The sequence below is a fragment of the Saimiri boliviensis genome, chromosome 6 (assembly GCF_048565385.1).
Source record: "Saimiri boliviensis isolate mSaiBol1 chromosome 6, mSaiBol1.pri, whole genome shotgun sequence".
Lineage (NCBI taxonomy): Eukaryota > Metazoa > Chordata > Mammalia > Primates > Cebidae > Saimiri > Saimiri boliviensis.
The window spans coordinates 105,372,291-105,394,447 of NC_133454.1; positions in this window are offsets into that span (position 1 = coordinate 105,372,291).

Sequence of the window (22,157 nt, forward strand, 5' to 3'; positions counted from 1 at the left end):
GAGAGTGTAAAGATAAAGGAGAAAAATTCCATGGACAGACTCCTATGGCAGCCAAATATTTGCAGGGCTAGCAGCAAAAATGCAATCAGCAAAGCAGACTGGAAATATATAGGCAAATATGTAAGAAGAATATGTCTCAGATATTTTTACTTCCATTTGTACTTAGTTTCAATTTCTATTCACAATTGTGAATATTGCTAATATCTTTTTTCATCAAAAATGATTTTTCCCAGTCTGTTTTTATACTTGAAGATATACATTTAAGGATATCGATCCTATTGTCACAAGCTTAGGTTAATATAGAATGTAAGCACTTATTTCAACTTCCAATTTACCTTATTTTCAATGTTGTAAATGCAGCAAGAATATTTATGAAAACCTCTTCTCTTTGTGGAAGTTGTTTGCAAATTAAGAGACCTTTAACATCTGACTTACATCATCTGTCATCTAGATGTAGAATCTATTATCCTGTATTTGAATACGGGCTGGTTTCATGACTCACTCTAGTCAACAAATTGCAATTAAAATGATATTGTGCTAGTTATGTGCCTAAGCTGTAAGAGTAAGAGGCCTTGCATACTTTCACTATCTCCCTGTGAATTCTTCCCAGTCACTATGTTATCAGAGTCTGTCTAGCCTGCTGAAGGATAAAAGACCATGTGGTACAGAGGAGAGCCAGTCTAGCTGAGCCATCTTAGGTCAATCAGCCTCCAGCTGATCCAGTACCTGATCACAGATATGTAAGTAACTACACCTAGGATGAGAGGAACCACTTGTCTGAGCTCCATGCAACTTACTGACACACAAAATTATGAGCTAAATAAATAGTTGTTTCTAACTGTTAATTTTGGCTTGGTTTGTTACACAGTGATAGTGAACTGATATATTTTGCTTTTATTCTTATAGAACCTGATAAAGATAGAGGAGTGAAATTATACTGGCTTCAACTAAATCTTTGGAATGTGACGACTTGCCAAAAGTTTTGGGACCTGACTACATTGTATTCTAATATTTACATAAAATTTCCAATAGGTCAGAGTGGTATTCTGTCAAGGGCCCTGGCCTGGAATAAAGAAACTTGGTTTCTAGCTCTGTCTTGGAAATTACATTCACTCGGTCACTTTGAAAATATTACTTCACCTCGTTGATTCTGTTTTTCCACATACTTAAGATAAAGGATTAAGATGAGATTCTGAAATTTTTTGTTTAATTTTATTATGGAATTCCTCTTAGTATTGACACAGACAGCTCAAGAATGTGCTAGATTCAATACAATGCATGAATAGATTTTGTTCTCTATTGATAGCGTTAGAGATCTTATCAGGAGCATATTTTTTGCTTTCACATTTTTGGATTAGTGATCACAATTGGTGATCACATTAACCAACCACTGAATTTATCCATGCCTATATCATTGATCACTTCCACAGAAAACCATCCGACTACATGGCAAATTATGTAGACAATATATGTTGTAAAAAGAAGTCGCTATACTAAGTTGGTAGTCTCTATACTAGATTGGTAGCATTTTTTAAAGATTGCTAAAAGCTCAACTGACAAAACAAAATCCATAGTCTCTGATCATCTGTCAGAGACATCCTTTATGTCCACAATTTTATTACCCCAAATTCTCTATTTTATTAAAGTTTACCTTTTGAGAGCAGAAGCAAACAAATTTGGACCAACCCTAGATTGTTTAATATGTTCTAGTCCAGAGCTTCCACACAGGCTTCCCCTGATTAGACGATTCAGATGTGCTGAGACTATTTATGTCCTCTGTCTTTAGGGCAAGCAGGTGGGCCTGAGCAGCTGGACCTCCCAAGACTATAGCCTCTATTCATGCATATCTTCATCTCTTTCCCCTCCATGCCATGCTGTACAAAAGCCATTTTCTGTGTTCCAGAAATGGAAGCTTTGAAGAAACAATACCTTGGCTTATAAGAGTCACTGAAATATATTTTACCATATGACCTCTTCTACTTACTCCCAAATTTTCTTTTGAGAGACTCTCTAGACTTGGACTCTATTCTATATAGCTAATTCTTTCTTACTCCTCCCTAACAGTATCTTACATCTATAAATATGGTTATTTTTAGTGCCTTTTCCTTAACTTTTTCTTTTGGCCTGACATGGCCATTTTTTCCTGCTTCAAATTTCACTCATTTTTATTTCAAGATTTTTTATCAATTCTTAGCACTTTTGTAAATGTTTTTCAATTACTTTAGCCTATGCTGTTTATCCTCTATCTTAACCTGAAATCTGAGCCATTATATTGCCCAACATATGTCAATTATTTGATGATAGAAACCACCATATATTCAGTTCACACAGAACTATACTAAGGTAGTATTTTTTCGTATTATACATTACAGTGCTGGTCACATATTAACATCTCAATTAAGTATTTATCTACTGGCTAATAAAACATCAAATCAGTGACAAAATAGACAATTGTATTTAAAATTTTATAATGGAGAAAAGGGAGAAAAATTTTCTCAAGTGAAGCATAATTTTTTTTTTTTAGAAGGAGGATGTGAATGAGGCATAGAGAGATGAATGCTAAGAAGTTATGTAAAGATACCAGGAAACGAGTGTTAGTGAACAGGATGTAGATGATCATGCACATTAAAGAAACCAGGTCATTAAATTTTGAGTGAGCCTAAGAATTCTCAGTTATATTTCCTTGAGGATCTGTGGTCTTTGCACCACATATGACACAAACAGTTCTTAGAATATTGTCTTAATATTAGGTATTACATTCACAATTCAATAGGAGTATGTGTGTGTACCTACTCTGAGTCAGACTGAAATATGCAAAATCTAATTATAAGAAGACATATTTCTAAACACCCGTAATTTTTTTTTACTAGAGTGTTCATAGAGCATTATTTTACATAATAAAAAGTAATTTATATATTCAACATTAAGGGAAATAGTAAATATCATGTAATACTTATAAAATTATTAGATAAAAATGATATATTACTTACCACTATATGAAAATAATATTATTGTCTGAATATCAGTGTATTGCTACTCGTTTATTGTTTACTATAAATAATAATTCAATAACAATAAAAAGATCTGAAAAAGATTCTTCAGAGATTGAACAACCAGAGAAAACCAAAGAAAGAGAAATGAGATATATTTTGGTAACTTGAAATAGAACATTTTTCCTTATTCAGAATAATTTTTTCCTTTTTAAAAATCCATTACAAGGCAAGGCATTTCTCAAGATTAACACTTTGTCAGATGTTAATCTGTTTTGTGTGTCTGTGAGACAGAGAGGGAAGAAAAGTGACATCTGAGATTATATTTCTCTAAGAAAATGATGCCCAGTCCTAAAACGACAAGCAGTATTAATAGAGCATTATACTTTCTCATCTAAAATGACCTTTAAAGAGAATTGTAGTTATTATCTCATAATATTCCTTCATTTATTAGCTATCTCTTTTCTGAGTTCCCTTACTATTATATTGCAGAAATTAAGATACATGGTTTGAAAATAGAGAAATATCATTTAACCATTATAATGGCTCAAGCCTCTCAAGCTTAATTCCATTTTTTTCTCATTATATGAGGGAGTTTGAGGCTTCTACACCAGCCAGTTTAAGAGAGAAATCCGGACAACTGTATCTCCAACCATTAAATTAATCATAAAGGGCATTTTATTTTTCATACTTGCTGGAAATTCATTGAAGTGATTGGGTAGGCTTCTGGGATTGCATTATGAGATATTATTGTTGCAGAAATCACCTTGACTATAAGTGAAATGACTGATATGGACAATAAGAAATAAGAACATTTCATTTTTTCGTCTTATTCACCTAAATATTTACTATCAAATATTAAAAAATATATATCAGACTGGCTGATGAAGTGAGACACCTGAAAATTTAAAAAAATATATCTTGTCATGTGACTATGATTAGAAATCCAGTAATGAGTTAGTTTAAATCCTACATGGAAGAAATATATAATTTACTTTAATTCTTTTTTTTTGAATATTGATTAATAATTTATGGGCAAGTCCTCTGCACTCTGGAGAAGGCAGAGATAAGATTTTCAATTCTTGTTTACTCCAATCCTTTCCTGATTAGTGTTATGAAATCAAACTGATAAAGCAGTTCCAAATCATTATCTAATATAATGCTGTTAGTGAGTTTGCCATTTTCCCTTTTTTAAAAAAATAATTTATCTCTTTCTGTCCATGATTACATTTAGATGCTGTATTTTGGTTTTCCCTAAAGAAGTTATTTATAGGAAAATGGTAATAGTGGAAAAGCTACTTACTGATAAACAGAGTGCAATTTTATGTTCATCTCAGCTGGGGTTTGAAAAGTTACTTATATTTAGTGTAGACAAAATTTTATCTGAACATCACTGAAATGATATATGGTAAACCTTTGAGCATTTTTTAATCATTCCATCTCACCAATGAGCTTAATCCTACCAGAGTTTTGAAGATAATAGGAAAAAAGGAAAAATAGATCACACAGTATGTGCCAGTCATTTTGTTAGTTGTGCTCTATAAACCACTGTGATGATGAGGAAGTTGACCCAAAGATTTAAGCATATGTTCTGGTTGCATAGTTAATAAACAGGGAACTTGGTTTGAACTCAGTCTGTAGAATTATATGACATGTTTCTCTAACATAAGCTTTGAATCTTTATCGAGTACCTCTTATTATCTTCTATTACCTCTTTTAATTTTAATTCACTTCCTAATTTAATTGAGGTGCTTCTTTCCTCAGCCAAAGGTAGGTCTTTTTGCCGTATTACTGTAAGACCATGATTCATTATAATGCGACATGCCAATTCAGAAATAAATAAAACATTACCAAAGAAAAGGGCTACCTAGGGTAATATAAATTTTAAATTTCGATTTTATATTAATTATTTAAAGCAATTCAAAATCTAATCAGTCCAGATTCTACCCCTATGACTTTGCAGTGAATAAAGCTTGTGTGTTTGTTTTTAATTTTTATTTTCATGAAGATTTTCTTCATGAAGATTTTCCTTCTTGAGACCAGTATAAATTCAGTGAATTATATAAATATGGAGCTGCTTTTCCACACCAAGAATTCTAGAATACAGGGAAAAATGTATTTTTGTAATTCATCTTAATTAGTTTAATGGAAGAACTAATACTAATGAGGAGACTCTAGTATTGAACAGAGACTTTGTCTTTACAGGCTACTTGCCTTTCGTAGAAGGCAGGAAGACTATTCCTCAGTACTTGCTTATTTCTCCAAAGCTATTTGTTTCCTGTGAGATTGGGAAGACACCATCTGGGAACATTAATAAAAATACATAGCCTGCCTACATTACTAGCCACAGAGACAACCTTTCCTATAATCTGAAGGGACATTATTAGGTTGAATTGCCCTCCTTGCTTCTGGGATAATGTGGACATCTAAACTCAATAATTGAATCCCCCTTCTTCTCTCATCTGGTCTTTGAAAATATTTCACCTCTTATTTGCATGATTCAATAGGGCTGACTTCACAAATAGTCTCCAAGCCTTTTTTCTTTCTTGCCTGCCCAGATTGATTGCCAATCTGGGGAATCACTTTTGGAATATTATCTAACTTGAATGTATCCAAAAGAAAAAGCTGAAATACATGTTCTATGAATTATCCAATATGAATCTTCACTGAGAGGAGGAAATTCAGATTTGTTTTCACTTACTGTTTTCTACATAGCATGTGAAGGTCTTTACCATGTTGTTTTATAAATATTTACAATTATTGGTAATAGATCGTTTTATTTCCACTTTATACCTGAGAGACTGAGGCACAGAAAAGAAAACAAATTTTGTCCTGGTTCACAGGGCTATTAAATGGCAAAAAAAAAAAAAAAAAAAAAAATTCCAAAGCAATATTTGATAACTAAAATCCACTCTTCCAGGTGGGGTAGGAAGATATACTTTCCCAAGTCCTTAGTCAAGCATTGCCAGAATTCTGTTCATCCTACTAAGCAGTTCATCAAGAATGGCCATCTCTGTCATTGCAAAGGGATCTTCTTTGAGAGCAAGAACCTCAAGTATACAGCTCACTTGTTCCAACAACATCCCTGTCTGTGAACTATGTAATGCAGCTGCTTAAACTGAATGGCTAACATCAGCATCTCCTGAGAACTGAAATGCAGTCTCTGATTCCTCCCTAGACATGTTGAATCAGAAACTCTGAGTGTGTGGCCCAGCAATTTGCATTTTAATAGGCACTCCAGGTGATTCTGATATATGCAAAAATTTGAGAACAACTGACCTAATTATTAACTTATGCAGTAGAAAATCACAGCTGCATAAAAATCTGTATCACTTTTTATAATGAAGTGTTTTGTTTTGTTTTGTTTTGTTTTGTTTTGTTTTGTTTTGTTTTGTTTTTTGGTCTCTTATGCTAAAGTCAATCATACTATTTCACAGAGCTTAGAACTAAGTTTTTCTACTGCGGGTATAAAGAAATTGGAGATCAGTCAGAACCTTTCCTCTGGAATAGTGGAGAGAAAAACAAAAGCTTTTAAAAACAACTGTCTTGTAAGCTTGGAAATCTTAAAAAAAAAAAAAAAAGCCCTATGCGTGGCAAACTTTCTTATACACATACATACGCTGCGTGTGTGTCTATACATACACACATGCATTTGATTTTCTAAGCTGAGTGAACACAAATTCAGATGTCTATATTGAGATAATAAAAGGCAGATGATACTGCCAAGAGAAATCATGTTACTTTTGTGAAAACAAATGCATGGTACCAAGAAAGAAAAAGACAAAAAGCTGGATACTAGAAATAGCATAGAACAAAACACACTCTGGATGGAATTTGACACATTAGTTAATGTTCCTCTCTTTCTAATTTTAAAAATGTATTGAAGAAATAACAAAACAAATTAATTTTTATTTGAAAAGAAAAACACTTGGGCATCACTCAGTGATCAATCCAAAGAGCAATAGCAGGGAAGAGTGAGGACGGTGAATTTTCAGTCCACCATTTCATAGAAGATGCACCTAGAAACAAATAATGTTAAGTTGTTTTCTTTTTGTACTTGTTTGCACATAATTTTCCACTCTAGGACCAGCATTTTGAGAGCAGTTTCTTTCATAGTTGCAGTGAAAATTCACTGAGTGTCTACTGCTTTCTCTGGCAGAGCAATAAAGAAAAATACAGAGCAAGGCATGGCGGTGTGCAAATCCCAGCTAGTAGGGAGGCTGAAGTGGTGAAATCTCTTGAGCTCAGGAGTTCAAGGCCAGCCTGACAACATAGGCAGACCCTAAAATGTATTTTATTTAATTAAAAACATTTTTAAAAAGATTTAGACACAGCTGAGAATTGCATGAAAAAGAAAGATATCAACCAAACTGTTCCACTAAAACTATTCATTTAAAATTGCACTAAGTGCTAGTAATGAGCATAAAATGTTTAAAAGTTGGGTAACCTGGTTTTTAAGTTTAGTTTTGATTTGAAAGATTAGTTTTAAGTTTAGTTTCTAAATCTGAAAGATGAGTAGGAATTGACTGAGAGAAGAGCAGAGGAACAATGTTCCGGACTGAGAGAACATTTCACCTCTTATTTGCATGACTCAAAGGGACCGACTGAATCAGCCAAAAGCAAAACCTTTGTCATGTAAAGAAACTTGGTATACTGAAAGAGAAAACCAATACTAAAAGAAGATAAAATTATGGACAGTGCACATGGGGCTGAAGAAGCAAGGAGGCAGATCATACAGGTGTGGAGGGGAACTCTCAGAGGAAAGAAGACTTTTAGGAAATGGTATAATAGTTCCTTACAATCCTATCACTATCCCATGACTCCATTTTGCCACCAAGATATACCTGAACATTTCTTTACAAAAAGACAAACTCAGATTTCTGGAGAGCTGATGGGAGGTGAGGTGATGGTATTGTAAGGTGCTTGCATGGGGTGAAGATGGGGTATGTCCTGTCACCCTTCGAATTGTATGCCATTCCACCCATGCATGGTATAGCTGTCTATATGATTTAAAGCATAAATAATGGCAACCCTAGAAGTCTTTATTTTCTAACCATAAATGGGATCATAAAATTATATCTAAAAATGCTATTCATTTTCACACTCCTGCTTTATTGGTTCTGAATTATGTTCACCAGCCCAGCAGAACAGTTGATGAAAATGAATGGGAAATGACTTTTCTGAATGTTTGGGGTTTCTTCCTAACATTCCGCTTAATTTTGCAGATGAAATAACTGTGGTACCCATAAAAATGCGACAAATCCAAGTCAACGTAAGTGGCTATGGATAGATCTGGGTCTTAAATTGTCAGCCCCTAGTTCCTAGGCAGTAGATAACTGTAAGCAAACATATATTATCTATGCTAAGTGGTGTATAGAGACAGGATTCTTACCTAAGAATAAGAAGAACAAAAAAGAATGAAACGTTTAATAGAAAATTATACTTTATCAGTAATGTAATTGTGGTTAATCCATTTTACATTGTTATAAAGGAATACCTGAGGTTGGGTAATTTATAAAGAAAAGAGATTTATTTGGCTCAGATAAACTGATGTTGGTACAAGCATAGCACCAACATCTGTGCAGCTTCTAGTGAGGCCTCAGAAAGCTTACAATAATAGCAGAAGGTAGAGAGGAGGCAGGCATGTCACATGGTGAGAGAGGGAGCAAGAGAGAAAGAGGTGATACCAGATTCTTTTAAACAACCAGCTTTTACATGAACTAATCAAATGAGAATTCTCTTATCACTGTGGGGGAGTTGCTGAGTCATTCACGAGGGATTTGTCCCCATGACCCAAGCCCTCCCCAGAAGGCCCACCTCTAACGTTGGAGGTCACATTTCAAAATGAGAACTGGCCAAGATAAAACATCTAGACCATGTCAACATTATTATGAGAATAGGTTTTTCATGCTGGCAAATCCATAGGATGGGATACTGTATATCAGATAAAATGGTAACAAGATCCAAATATATCTACTTGGATAGATCCTCAAATATAGAGTCAAGTGAAAAAAAGCAAGCTGTGTAATACTTTTCTATGTCCCATTTAAATAGGATGAAAGAATAGTTAAAAATGGACAAAATAATTAAATATTAATTATACATATAAAAATATATAGAAAAGACAGGAGGAACAAACACAAACTTCGAAACAGTGATGCCTTCAAAGAGGGAAGGAGGTAATTTTACGGGGCAGAGTTGTGAAGGGGATTGCAAGTGGATCTGTTTCATTTATCTAAAAAAAAATCTGGAGCCAATATATTAGAAGATTAGCCTTGTTAATTTTATTGGTAGGCAAAAGAGTATATGATGTATTTGTCTCTGCCACTGTCGTTTTGTCTGTAATAGCTTTAAATGCTTATAAAGGAAATCACCAGTCCAGGTGGCATTCACCTATAGACCCGGCTACTCAAGGGAAAAATGTAAGTGTAGAATAGGTTCCAAGGCAATAAATATGAATGAAGATGTCCTTGTAGTAGAAGCCTTGTAGTTCATTTGGCTACAGACATAAGCACCTCATGGTTTCAGTTGGAATCAATATAAGTGATTTGAAGGAATATGGGGCCTACCTAGAGGCTTTCTGGCAATTGTCTTGTTTAAGCAAATGTACAGGTTATGGTGTATTTCATTTATTTCTCAATACTGAGGCATGTTAGGACTCACTGAGAGATTCTGATGTTGGATGGTTTTCCTTATTCTCTATCAATAGATCATATACTTACTGTTGTTAAAAGCCATTTAATTATCATTTTAGAGAAAATGGCATAAATTCCTAGACAGAGATCTCTATCACAGTCAGCAGATTCATGACCTCCTTTGTTTAGCAGAGCCAATCAGATCTCTTGGACAATTCTATGACTTCTGAGTGGCTGAGAGAGACAGCAGTTGACCTGGAAAATTTCCATTTGTGCTTCAAACTCCATCTAGGACACGAGATCATTCTGCATCCCCTTCTTCCACTACTCCCAGGACATAACTCTGAGCATCTCATTCTCTTTGCATCCACCATGCCTAGATATTCTCATTTCCTTGTAGACAATAAATAGCTGTTGTTTGTGCTCAACCAGTACAACATGGTATTATTGACATTAGCGTCATCTTGATGACATTGTCCCCATTTGAGATATAAGTATTTATTTTGCATAATCTAGTTTCTTTAGAATTTAAAAGACTTTTTTTATATCCGAAATTCCTAATTGCTGAATTATCACAAAGCCTTAAAAAAAATATGTTCCTCCAGCAGCTAAGCCTGAGAAGAAACTGGCAAAAGTTAAAGACTTTGTCTTAAGCTTTCCTAAGAACTTTTGCAGTTCTAGACAGCCCTAAAGCAGTAATGAATAACCTAACTTCCAGCTACTCACTATGATTACAAGGGGGTCATTAACCGACAGGATATGAAAAAAGAAAAACAGATTATTCTTCTCTGTAAGATGGAATCGTACTTTGAAATAGTGGGTCTTCTGCAAGAGAAGAAAGGGAAATACAGAAACACTTTGGAAAATTTTATAATCTTGTCATCTTACTTTTGTATACAGCATTACTTGTGTACCTCATTTGTGGTCCTTAACTATTGTTTCTCTCATGACACGTATGTCCAGATTAACGTGAACTTTCACAAACATTCATAAGAGAATAAGATCGAAGTCATACATCTCATTAGCACATAGCAGGGAATCAGTTAAAGACAGGTAGCATACACTAATCCATAAACTTGTGAATATTGTACCTGGAAGTTGCGCAGCATCAGGGATGGCTTGGAGGATCTGAGTCTGATATCCTCAACATAAGCAGAAATTTGCAGAAGAGGAAAAGGGCTTCCCTTTATAGAGAGATAATTTGAAGGCATGCTGTGATATTGAAAGAAGGCAGAAGTGAAGGAGGTCTGCAAAGGTGTGAGAGTGAGGAGGTAGGTGATATGGTGATAATTAAGCTCATGGATTCAGGAGTCAGATATATAGTATATTTTTCTAATTTCTCTCATCTGTTTCTGTCCTCCGTTACATGACAAACCTAGAGAAATAATGGTCAAATTAAATAATATGTCAATAATGTATCCGCAGCCCTTACCACAGTGTCAGTTGCTTAAGAAGTAAAGAATAAGTAGTATATATTATAAAATGTATCAAAATTTCTATGAAGTATCTTCTATGTACAGGAAGCTTGGGATAAATCAGGAAACGAAACCCTCATGGTTACTGTTCCCATGGAATTTTTAGAAAAGTCAAAGGCATGAGAAGTGAATCTTGGTAATTACTGGAAAAAAAGACATTTAAAAAATATTTTTCCTATATATCCTTTTAGTAGATGTTGTTGATGTCCTCCACATCCTCTGGACCCTCCCTTCCTTGACTCTGAAGGTTATTTACCATGAACACGTGTGACTGTGCTTAAGAGCTGTTGTTATCATTATTATTATTATTTTGGCCACGGGAGCACCCTAGGCAAGCATAAATGATAAGGGAGAAATGCCAGAGAGCTAGTACCACACTAGGCATCCCTTTGCCCAGGAAAGATGGGGAGTAGTTAGAGCCCAGCTTCTTCACTTCTCTTTTGCTAAAATTTAAGGTATGTTCTACTTCGTTACCCAGATTTCTACAGTGAAATTGAGCTTGTTTCTCAAGGTCCTGTGGCTGGGTGACTCACTCTTTATTTAATTTAATTTATTTATTTATTTATTTATTTATTTATTTATTTATTTATTTTGAGAAAGAGTCTTGCTTTGTTGCCAGGCGCCAGGCTAGAGTGCAGTGGCGCCATCTCGGCTCACTGCAACCTCCGCCTCTCAGGTTCAAGCAATTCTCCTGCCTCAGCCACCCGAGTAGCTGGGACCACAGGTGCGCGCCACCGCACCCAGCTAATTTTTGTATTTTTTAGTAGAGATGGGCTTTCACCGTGGTCTTGGTCTCTTGACCTCGTGAGCTTCTCGCCTCGGCCTCCCAAAGTGCTGGGATTACAGGCGTGAGCCACCGTGCCCAGCCATGACTCATTCTTTATCAGCCTCATTCTCTGCATTCCTTCTACCTTTCCCTATCAAACTGCTTACACTTGAATCTGTGGTCTGCTTCTCAGGGGTCCCAAACAAGACAACCACAGGCAAGGTTAGTAGGCTTAGTATTCATTGAATACCCTTTGTTTATGGTTGACACAGGATAGTCACTTCACTTGATCTCTATTATCACTCACAAAAACCATGCAATGTAGTAGATAATACCTCATCTTGTAGGCAATGAAACTTAGAGTGAGATAATAAGGAACTTTCTAAAGTCCTATTACTAGTAAATGGTAAGTGGTTACTAGAACTCTGTTTAGACTATAGTTCTCAGGCTGGTCTCAAACTCTTGACCTCATGATCTACCTACCTCAGCCTCCCAAAGTGCTGGGATTGCAGGTATGAGCCACCGTGCCTGCCCTGTAGTTCTCATATTCTTTCCACAACATTTAGTTGCTTAACTTCAACTCTGGAGGCAAATATTCCATGAAGATCCTATTAAATAAGTAAATAAGTTTGCTGCTTATTAAACTCGTGTAGCTTTTTGTCTAAGATTCTGTGATTGTTGTATTTGGACTGGCTGAAATTTAGCAGTACGTGCATCTTAAACTCATCTTCCTCAGCTGGGCATGGTGGCTCACACCCATTAATAACAGCACTTTCAGAGGCCAAGGCAGGAGAATTGCCTGAGCCCGGAAATTTGAGACCATCCTGGGCAACATACTGAGATCCCATCTCTACAAAAAATTCAAATTAAAAAATTGGGCACATTGCCACACGCTTGTGATCCCAGCTACTCAGAAGGCTAAGACAGGAAGATCACTTGAACCTAGAAGGTTGAGGCAGCAGTGAGCCATGATTGTGCCACTGCACTCTAGCCTGTGTGACAGAGCAAGATTCTGTTTAAAAAAAAAAAAATTAAAATAAAAAACACAATAGTCTTTCTGTAAGACATCATTTTTGCAGTTAAATCAGCTGCAAGTGACTGGTGTTTATATGTGTGCACAAGCATGTTAGTATATGTGTGTATGAGCATATGTGTGTCGGGGGTGTGTATATTGGTGTTTGTGTGTGTGCTGGTAGGTGTGTCCATATGTTGGTGCGTATATCTGTATGTTGCGATATGTGTGTGTGTGGTGGGGCATGTGCATGTTGGGGTGTGTGTGTATATGAGTATGTGCATGTATGTTGCAATGTGTATGTTGGGGTGTGCATATATGTTGGTGTGTATGTATGTGGGTGTGTGCATGCATGTTGAAATGTGTGTATATATTGGGGTATGCATGTATGTTGGGTGTGTGTATTTTGGGGGGGGTGTGTGTGTGTGCATGTATGCAGAAAGAGTAAGAAGTCATTGTTTTTAATAGGGAGTTTTAGACATAGCTTCTTTTCTAGACTAATTTTCTTGTTCGCTTGAAGGTCTTTATAATTGTCACTGTAAGCATGTGTCCAGTTAATTTAAATGTCATTTAAGCCTATTATGGCTTTCTACACATAGCTGTGAAATGATGTGATGTGATTTTCTTTCTCTGAAGGCTCTGCAAAGTAGCCCACTAACTTGCTCTTTCTGATGTGTCTCAGCTCAGGTCTGCAGCCTGCAGAGTCTGAGCCACCCTCCGCATGAGGAGTGTAAGACAGGATGTCAGTGCTGCCTTCTAATGATTTCATCTGAATTGCAAAGCACCAGCTTATGGCCCCATTTATAACTCCAGTTATAGAAACTACTTTTTATGACTAAGAGACTTTTTTAAAGTATGCAATAAAAGGGACACTACATTAACATAGAGCTGGAAAACACTGTTAGGCAACATGAGGATGTTATACTTAGTGTGAACTTGAAGTTTCAATCATAGTTGCCTCCTGCCACTCACTTATTCAAAACTCTGTGATGGGTTTGGGTTGTCAAATGGAGAGTGGCAACATGGAATAGTAAGAGTGCAAGGTCTTTGGGGTGAAATGGATGTGAATTCAAATACTTAATATCAATAACTCTGGCACTTTATGCCATATAATGGGGGCTCAAAAATGTTTATTGAGCTCCTGTTTTCTAACTCAAGCTTTACAAGCCTCAGTTTCTGCATCTGTAGGTAGGAGATGATACTGACTTTGTAGGAATGTTGTGAGCACTAAACAAACCCACATCTGGAAATATTAACCAATGCTTTGCATGGAGTAGATAATTAGATAATGAACACAACTTGATCTCCTATTCTATTTGGATACCTAATTAGGCATTATTAATATATCTGCCCTTCTCTTAACCCCTGCATAGATTCATCAACCATTCATTTTATTCTTATTGTCTTAAGCACATGTTACGCTGATTCATATCTCTACACTTTTGCTTATAATGTGTTTCCATCAAAATGTCTTTTTTATATTGCTTTTTGGCCACTTATATGTTATTATTATTTTAGAATAAATTCAAATGTCACTTTTTTTTAATGAAGTCTTCCCCAGTAACTCTCAGCTTTTCTTCCCTTTATCTCTTTCTGTTATTATGTGTATCCTTTAGTTAAGGATATTATCATGTTATGTTATATCTTATTTATCATCCTAGGTCGATTTCTTGTATTCAAATCTCTCTTCTCAAAAAAATTATAGATTTACTTGGAAAGTTGACCACATATTAACATGTTTCTTCTGCTAGAATGATTTACAAAGATAAGTGATATTTGCTCAAACAGTACTTTGTTATTTAAGTCCTACTTAAGTAATCTTCTAACTAGTTATTTACTTATCTCTCTTTAAACCAACACCTTTCCCCAGGACATAGTTGCAAGTCTCATTCAAAGTACACCTTTCAATGTTCTTCTTCCTACTCATAACCTTCTGGTGATTCACAATAACATTCAGAATAAAAATCAAACTTTGATACCAGACATTTAAAATATCCTATTAATACAACCTAGACATTACCTATTATTCTCTAATCTTTCCTAGACAATGACCATTTTCTTGCTTATACACCTTTGTTCATATGCCAACTGTCTATGAACAATATCTTCTCCCCATTTTCAAATTATCTAGTTCCTATATCTCTTTTCATGAAGTCTTGCCATGATCTGCTATCCACCTGATCTTTCCCCTTTAATGTCTATAAGATCTTTAATGTCTTTATAGCTCAATTGATGCTTAGATTTATCACCGCAATCATTGTTATCACGATTAAGATCAAATTGTTTGAGCACTAATGTGTGCTAGAAAGTAATAAACACTTTGGATTATTTTATTTATTTTTCTTTCCCATTCTGAGCCTGCCTTGTATTTAAACTTGACTATAGGTTTCTTAACATCAGGGTCATAGTTTACACTCAGAATTGCCAAGTTTCTTAGTCTTTTGGTACTACCACCAAAAAATGCCAAGAACTGAGTAGTTTATAAGCAACATAAATTTATTTCTGATAGTTTTGGAATCTCAGAATTTCAATATCACAGCAGCAGCAGATTCAATATCTGGTGAAGGCCCATTTCCTGGTTAATAGATGGTAAACTCTCACCTGGAGGAATGGAGCAAGGCAGCTCTCTTGGGCTTCTTTTGAAAGGCATTAATCCCATTCACGAGGGCTCTGCCCCCGTGAATAAATCACCTCGCAGACAACCCATCTCTTAGCACTATCACATTGGTAATTAGGTTTTAGCGTGTAGATTTTGATCGGGGACACATTTATGTCCTCTTACACAAAACATATTAATACCATCCTAATATCCTCAAAAATCTTAGCTCATTCCAGCATTAAATTTAAAGTCAAGTCCAGCATCTCATCTTAATAGCCTCTAAATTAAATATAGATGAAACTCTAGGTACAATTCATCATGAAGCAAATTGTGCTATAACTGTAAGCCTATGAAATAAAACATGCTATGTGCTTCAAAAATACAATGGTAGTGATATAAAACAGCTTGGCTCCTGGCTAAACCCCACCCTGAAGCCTGGAGCTGCAACCCTACGTGAAAATAGCTGACCCCATTTTTCTGCCAAGATGTTGCCTTTTTGGCCTGCCATGTCCCTTTCCTGTGACCATCATAAATACTTGAGCAACACAAGTAGCCTAGCACTGGGGAGACAAGTGGCTGAATAGTGAGCAGAGAAGCAACTGAGTGTCAGGGACTATGGACAGACATGGCTAACTTCAGATGTGCGGCTTCAGAGAAGGATCACCTTCTTCTTGTACCGTCCTCTTTCCAATCCCCTATTCCTCTGAGAGCCACTTAAGTCACCTAATAAAGTCCTCTGCAAACACTACCCTTCAATCTGTTTGTGTGACCTGATTCTTCCTTCACCTGGACAGGAACCAGGTACTGAGAGGGCAGGGGTTTGGACCTCACTATGGGGCCTGCACAGAGCCTGCTCCAGCCAGAGTGGAGCGACAAGCCAGTTCCAGCATTTGTTCCCTACAGCTCCCATACTCACTTGCTCACACACTCTTGCAGGAAGTGGCCAATGGCAGGCTGAGTGAAACAAGCCATTCCAGTTCCCGCCCACGAAAGGAATCAAGGTCAAGGGAACAATCTTGTCTCAGTAGGACAGGCATAAGCTGGATATTCTCATTCCAAAAGGGATAAACAAAAAAGAAGAAAGGGGTAACAATCCCATACAAGTTCAAAATCTTAAGAAGAGAAGAATATTCTTTGACACAATGTTCTGCCATCTAGGCCTAAAGTGGTTCTCTGCATGGCCCCACCAACACTACAGTTCCAGGCCTGGTAATGTGCCTATGGTTCCTGGGCTGGAATTGTCCTCTTGGGGGCCTACTGGTCTGAGATCCTTAAGGCAAACCCACTCTCAGAGATCTGCTGGAGACTGCCCTAGTAGGGACCCCCTGTAGTGGCTCCACTCCCATGGTGGTTCTCTGCTGGGGCCCTGTGGGTCTCTAGGGCATCCTTTGAAATCTGCGTGGAGGTAGCCATGCTCTATGGCTCACACACTCTTGTGTACCAGCAGAGATGGCACTGTGTGGACATGATCAAGGTTTACAACCTGTACTCTCTACGGGGGTAGTCACAGTGGGTTGTGCTGTACCTGTGTCAGCTGAGGAGCCCAGCATTGGAATGTGAGAAACAGATTCTTGCTATGGTGTCACACAGAGAGCACTGAAGTTCTGCAGGGGACCATAACTTCTCCTTCAAAATCATTCTGTCATAGGCTAGAAGCCCTGATCATCTCCAAAATTCCTTTGTCCTCATTGTTCCATTGTATCGATGAATAGCTTCTCGTGATATGGTAAATTCATACTCATCAATGATTGTCATTTGGTCACACACTTCTCTCTTAAATGGGCTTTTCCATTCCTTTTAATATGAACAGGATGAGAATTTTATTGATTTTCTAGTTCTGGTTTCTTTTGATTAACAATTCTGTCATTGTTATTTTTCTTCTTGTGTTTTACAGTAACTACTCAAGAGAGACCAAGGCATAGCCTTCTCAACACTTTGCTTAAAAACTTCCTCAATCAAATATCCAATTTCAGTGATTCCAAGTTCTACCTTCCATAAAACACTAGGACACATAGATTTCAGCTGAGTTCTTTGCTACTTTATAGCAACGATTGCCTTTCCTCCATTTTCCAATAATGTGTTCCTCATTTCCATCTGAGACCTCATCAGCATAGTATTTAACGTCTATATTGCTACTGACGTTCTGAGTGTGACTACTTAGGTATTCTCTGAAAAGACCAAGGCTTTCTCCATAGCTCTTGTCATATTCTGAGCCATCACCAAAATTATCCTTTATGGTCTGTTCACAGCAATGTATGCTTTTTCTAGTGTGAACCTTGAAACTCTTCCAGCTTCTACCTATAACCCAGCTCCAAAGTCACTTCTACATTTTAGGTATCTGTTACAGAAGTGCTCCACTTCTGGAAAAGACTTTTCTCTCAGTTCATTTGGCCTTCTATAACAAAAATATTATAAACTGGGTACCTTATAATTAACAGAAATTTGTTTATTATTAATCTGGAGGCAAAGAACTCCAAGAGCAAGATGCTGGCAGACTCAGTATCTGGTGAAAACCAATTTACTTGTGCATAAATGGCCATCCTCCTGCTGTTACTTCACTTGATGAAAGTGGGGAGGGAGCTTCTGGGGCCTCTTTCATAAGGACACTAACTCCATTCATGAGGGCTCTGCCTTCATGACTTAATCATCTTCCACCCCACTTACTAACACCATCAAATGGGTGATTTTAACACCTGAATTTTAGAAAGACGTAAACATTCAGATTATTATAGCACCAAATGTTGAACATATCTTAGGTTTTCAAATAAATATCAATATTTTTATTAATGATCATACATTCATCATTATTTGGTGGATGGTTTGTTCATTGAAAACATTTAAATTTCTACCATCAAATCAATACCTTATTCATGTGTAGTGAGTTCATAAAATGCCTTAATCAAAATGAAACTATAGTAATTGAAATTCTTGTCACAAAATCAATTCCTATATATAAGCACGAATTCAGCAAACACAGTAAGTTGGCATCTACTATGTGTCATAATTGCAGGTTAGGAATACAATAATGAATAAAATCAGTCAAGAATATGTGGGAAAATAGTTATAATACCAGTTTTTGATGATGATCAAGTGGTACAGGTTAAAAATTTTGAAAAAAGTGTTAGTGCATTTGAAGGGAAATAAGAGGGCTAGGTTTGGAAAACTCTGCAATTAATGATGTGTGAGCAGAAACATGGCATCCACAGTTGCTTAGGACAAGATGATACTCACATTAAAATGTATAAAGGCAGGAAATCTTGAAAGGGCATGCATGCAACACTTGGTGAAGAACTGAAGAGCAAAAACCCTTTGCGGTGGGATCACAGGTAATAGAAAAAAGAGAAATTAAGTTTGGAGAACTCATTTGGAATTATTTTGTGAAGGGTCTCTTAGGCAGGGAAACAGTAGATTTTTATTTTGAAGGAATAACATCTTTAGACTTTTTACTGTAGAAAGATAATAACATACTTTTCATTGTGAAGGAGAATAAATCAATTATAATACTTCATCTGGGCAGAGGCCTGATTCAACTAATATTCTGAATTTTTACCTATTCGTAAATAGGATTGTAGAAGAGAAATACAACCTTTAAAAGCATCACCAATATTTCTTGTATGTCCATTGGATGAAAATTCGGTACAGTTAGCTGTGTTTCTCTTTTGAATAGTTATTTTATTTCATATGGATAAAACTTATATAATACCAACAATACACTTTTATCATTCATATTTTGGCTAGGTCTTCTGTTTCAGCATATAGAAAATCTAGGACTTGTCAGCTCAGGATTAGTAGGCCACCTGTCTCAGTATGTGGGTAAACTCATGTTAGCAAAAATCATATTACATATCACATTTTAATCCCTAAAAGAAGGATTTTTATTTTATTTTGTCAATTTTTATTTTTTAAACAAACAATAAATCAATGTTTACTCAAATCTCTCCTAACTTTGTAATCTAGATGAATACATTTTCTGGTAAAGTTAAAAATAGAGCACCCACTATGTAGGGGTCTATAGACCAAGCCATATGTCCTCAAGGTATAACAGAGGTTTTCAATCTGTGTGTGTTTTCCTGTATTGAGCCTGATAATTATTTGTGTGTGTGTGCTGGTGGGAAGGGAGAGGAGGGAACCATTTTTTGCATTATAGAATATTATAGGGGGAAAAATAAAAAGTTTTCAATTCTGATGGGTTCTTAGTTGGAACAGACCCCTGCATCTAAAGACAGATTAACAACAACAACAATAACAACAAAACCCAGAAGCTTATTAACATTTATATTTTATATGGACATGGGAGATACCCAGGGAATGAGTCATTCTCACATAGATCACTTTGAACATCACCTTTATAACATCTTCAACAAAGTACATAAAAATTTTTGAAGAAGTGACAATAAAAAGTAAAAGTATTTTTGGTATCTCAGGGCAGCACCTTGTGGGAAGGCAAATAAATGACAGGTAAGGGCGACTGAGTGATGCTTGTTAATGTAGATTCCTCTGGTATCATATTCAGACAATAAGTGTTCAAAGTTTACTTCAGTGGTTAACCTTGTTCTTCCTAGCAGAAGAGTTGTGGGGAGAATACCTTTTGTTTTTGTAAATGTATGTCCTGGTTAGGCAAATAGAGCAAGGGAGGAGAAAGCTGTCCTTCTGTTTCTCAATTGCCTTTCTTCATATTCTGGTGTAGAATATTCTGGTCTCCTACAATGTATAATAAGTAGCATTGCTGGCCTCTACCCAGATCCCAGTAGCATCTCCCCAGTTGGAGTACACAAACAAGCCTTCAAATATTATCAGTTGTCCTTGCAAGTAAAAAAAATGCCCCTGGTTGAGAACTGCTGACCACATGAACAAATGTTTCCTTGTTTGGAGTAATGTAGTCCATTTTTCCTTGAATGTTTAGGATCAAAACATAGCAATTATTTTGTATAAAATATCAGCTAAGCAGGCCACACATGTGGCCCATGCCTGTAATCCAAGCACTTCAGGAGATGGAGGCAGGTGGATTGCTTAAGCCCAGGAGTTCAAGATCAGCCTGAGCATAGTGAGACCCTGCCTCTTTGAAACAAATACACTTAAAAAAATTAACCAGGCATGGTGATACACACCTGTAGTCCCAGCTACTTGGGACGCTGAGATGGGAGAATTGTTTGAGCCTGAAAAATTGAGGCTGCAGTGAGCCATGATTGCATCATTGCACTCTAGTTGGTGATAGAGAAAGACCCTGTCTCTGATTTAAAAAAAAAAAAAAAAAAAAAGAAAAGAAAAAGGAAAATCAGCTAAGCAGGATCCTACAGCGTGGCCATTCTGATAGACTGGAAGCATAGGCTGTGGAAGGCGGCCAAAACAAATCCTCTGAGGATAGGAAGAATAAGAAGGGATTTATGCTGAATGAGATAGCCGTATATACATATTCAGTAAGCTACTGAAGAAGACATGAATATTTATGAAAGGAAAACATGCACATGTGCAATTGTGCTTCATGCCCTCCCTTTGGTCCCATGTTAAAAAAATAGCAGTGTTAGCATGCTCTGAGGGTGGAGGTTTAAGTGAAGCAAAGCACCTGAAAACCCTCACTGTGCATCCTCAGTAGACTAGCCAGAACCACTCCGAGGTAGGTGGTCTCTATCAGGAAAAATCCTGATGGGTTGTTTTGTCAAAACACGAAAGAGTGGAACTGTGTCAGGTGGTTGGTTGATATCAATGGTGGAGTCTTTTTAAAAGGCTGGTTTCTGCTTCCACCTTAGGGAAGAAAGCCTAATGATGGTTAGCAAGGGAAGGGTTTAAAAGGCTTGTCTAACCTTCCATCCTGTCATGGCTGGGAACTCAGCTTCCAAGGTTTCTCTGGCGTTCCTGTGTCCAAGAAATCGTTCATTCACTTGTTTGGGGGGCTTAGAATTTTGTGTTTATTTCTCAGGTTTAAGTTCTGAATTCCTAAAAGGGAAGAACTTTTATCAGTTTAGTTGGCTTTTGTGTGTGTCTTGCTGGGAGACCTAAATTTTAGCTGTCAGCTATGATTCCTTCATCATTCTACAAGATTGGAGATGGCTTCATATATCAAGTATTTGATTAAAAAGATAGTAAAACTCGGTCAGTATAAGGACAAATGAGCTATTCATTAAAGGCTGTAAGATCTTCATCTATGGCCTAGAGGAAAGAAAAATGAAATGGAAAATAAAAGCTTTGATGTCCTTTAAGTTTCAAGTTTACAGTGACCTAGGAATAAATCTAAATTGGCAAAATCACTAACCTTGAAGATACAAGAATGAAATCTAAAGTATTGAAATTGTACTGAGAAGACCAACCTTGAGCAACTTAAGTAATAGTCACACACACACACACACACATATGTAAATTTGTTCAGGACAAATAATTATGTAAGGACTACAAATCTTATAATATTTTTTTTAAACCTTAGGCTTTTGCTTATTTTCTGAAAGTGACTTTAAGGAAAAAATTCTCCAAACTTAATGTGGCCACATGCTGTGTAATTATCTTTAAATCACAAATACAGCCTAGCAGATCACTCTTTCAAATGCAAATGAAAGTCCAAGCAAAAGGTTCTGTAAAAAATAAAAATCTTCCTTCCAGCAGTAGACCATGTTTATGGTCACTGCTTCTGGAAGACAACGTAAAGACGGTTTTAAATTCTATAAATCTACAGAAAGAACATTGTGGGG